Below are 2,809 nucleotides of genomic sequence, written 5' to 3' on the forward strand. Positions count from 1 at the left end.
TAAATCTTCTCTGAATTTCTTGTAAAATTCTGCTGGGAATCCATCTGGGCCTGGGCTTTTCTTTGTCGGTAGATTTTTAATCACGCTGTCAATCTAGTTCTAGAAGTTTGATAGTCATTTTTTCCCCTTTTTACTCTGCAATGGTGGGTAAGGCAACATAAAGGTAAAATCAAGTTCTTAATGATATTTAAATGGTAAATTGGACCTTGAGTTAGAATCTAGACTATTCCAATTTGAGATATATTGTTTGGAAGAAAGAGTGTGAAGTTGAGGCAAAATTTTGAGAGGAGAATAGAGAAGTTGTCAGCCCATTTGGAGAACCTAAGGGAGATTTTTGCAGGTGAGGCATCCAGGTCAAAGAACAAATGTGTGCAGGACATCAACCACAACATCAGGCCGCATGGAGCGGAGCCAGGCACAAGAGGACAGGATCCCAAGATTGCAAGAGCATCTTCCTCTTTATTGTATAATCTTTATGCAGGTTGTTATCACATATTTACATTCTTCCATTGTGATGTAACCAGTTCATGTATGATTACCTGTGCTGTCATTGCTCCATAATTACAGCCCACCGCACTACACAACTGGTTTCACATCCTCAGGGATCCTTAGATGCTCCTGAGCACTGAAGCAGTCTGAGGGGCTACCCACAGAAATTCAATACAGAAAATAACCCAGGGTATTAATGTTGTTTACCTAAGAAAAAAAGTATTAAGTTTCTACCATTATCTTCTGCAGCCAAAGATGCAAGGAATAATAATGCATTACCTTCGTTCTAATTTTTTGTGTTTTATTACAGTAGGCTTAGAGGCTAGCAAGTCTATCTACACATTTTTCTATCTTCTTGTCTGATATTATTCTAATAAAATATACGCATGTATTTATTTATTTATATTTATTTATATATGCATAGTTACATACATAGCTAACTACATGTAAATACATTACATATCATATAAATATTTTACATTATAACATTTGGAATTGAAGATTATTTTGTTAACTTGAGGAATCACATCCTGAAGGAAAACTCTATAACTGGTGTTATTTTTGCATAGTCCTTTTCTTCATTTTTCTTCAGATAAAATTTTATTAACAAGATAGAGGGAGACATCTGAAAGTGAATTTAATCATTTATTATATACTTGACTTGGTCTATATTATACTTACATATTTTGATATATTTTTGCTGACACTCATATATTCTCTTTCTTGTTGGCATTTTTTAAACTTACACCTGTATTTTATGCTTTAAAAGACAAACATTAGTGAAGCATTCTATTCTTTTTCTTTCTGCTCTCCATAATGGTATTTCTCTTTTCTTTTTCAACAGAGGTGGTTTTTGAAACATAAGCACTCCTAGTCAAATTTGTTTTCATTTGATTTAATTTTGGCCTGCAGGATAATCAACTTTGCTCATTATTTTTTTGGTGTTGTTGTATATTACCTCCTATCACTGTTTCTGTGTATGTCTTTTCCTTTCAAAACTACTGAGGCCTTTAGTATTAGAGAATACATTTTTACGATTTTCTCTTTAAATATCATTTTCATGTAGTTCTACAGTTTTGATCAGTTTTGTTTTCACACAAGTTGAATGAACCTCTTCTACATGTGTGGAGCTAGATTTATATAGAAATTTAGAATCTAGACTTTGCAGAATACTACATAATATATATGTTTTAAATCTTTACTACTGGAAATTTCTTTGTTATCTGCATCACTACACCACAATCAACATCAATAATACTTTGTTGTAGTCAGGGTTTACAAAGGAAACAACTTAACACAGGAGACATAATTTAAGGGATTATTTTGTAATAGTTACCCAGAGTCAAATACAAATATGCAGGAAATATATTCACACAATAAAGTCTCAAAGAATCCAGCTGAGGTCCTGGATAGCATGGCAATGTCCCGCATGAGGCCAGCTAAAGACCTAGAGCCAATCCTGAGTCTGACTGGAGGCCAAGACCCCAGGACAATGTCTCATGCAAATCTGTTTCACAGATCTGCACTGAGAAGGTCCCAAGGTCAGTGGTGGAAGCTAGAAAGTCTGTGCTAGCGGAATGAAGGATCGGTGTCAGTAAGAAGGTGTAAGAGTAAGTGTGTTACAATAGTTACCTCTTAAAAATACTTTCTAAACTTACCTGTCAGCTCTGATGATCATACTTTGATTATATGTGCTCTAGTGGCTCAGAAAATTTCTTCTTGCCTAGAGAAAACCAGGCTTCAGGTGATCATACAGATAAAACCTATAACATATGTGCTAGATTGCTTTTAGTTTCCTCTTACTGGAATCCACTAGATCTTGTCCAAAGAGAGTAGTATTCTATCTCTCTCTTCTCTCTGTCTCTGTCTCTCTCTCTCTCTCTCTCTGTCTCCCTGTCTCTCTCTCTCTTTCTCTGTCTCTCCCTCTCTCTGTCTCTCTGTCTCTCTCTCTCTTTGTATCACTTTCCTAAATAAAAAAGTAAAATTAATGAGATAGACCATCCTCTAAAATCAGATGGCATTAGACATTCTAACATTAGCACAGGGAGCTACTTGTGCTGTTATAAAAACTGAACGTTGTGTGTAAATCTTTCTATTTTAAAAACATTTTGCTTTTGCACTAGATATGGGGTTTTGGACCTGTGTTATATAAAAATTAAACCTTTTGCTGCAATCTGCTACCCTGTTGAGAAAGTTTCAATATTACTCTTCAATCTCTGTAGGGCATCCACTCTTTCTTATTGGTGGCTTATAGTGTATTATTTTTTTGCATTTAATACTCTTCTATTTCATTCAGTACAATGTGTCTTTGTATGGATTT

The 2,809-nt window shown here is 34.8% G+C and overlaps 1 protein-coding gene across 1 annotated transcript in view; it reads left to right on the forward strand.

The window, feature by feature from the left end:
- LOC106146298 (pyrin and HIN domain-containing protein 1-like) overlaps positions 1-2,809 on the forward strand; it is a 23,368-nt gene that overhangs the window by 5,334 nt on the left and 15,225 nt on the right.

Source organism: Chinchilla lanigera, unplaced genomic scaffold, assembly GCF_000276665.1.
Source record: "Chinchilla lanigera isolate Chin_1 unplaced genomic scaffold, ChiLan1.0 scaffold00067, whole genome shotgun sequence".
NCBI classification, from domain to species: Eukaryota; Metazoa; Chordata; class Mammalia; order Rodentia; family Chinchillidae; genus Chinchilla; species Chinchilla lanigera.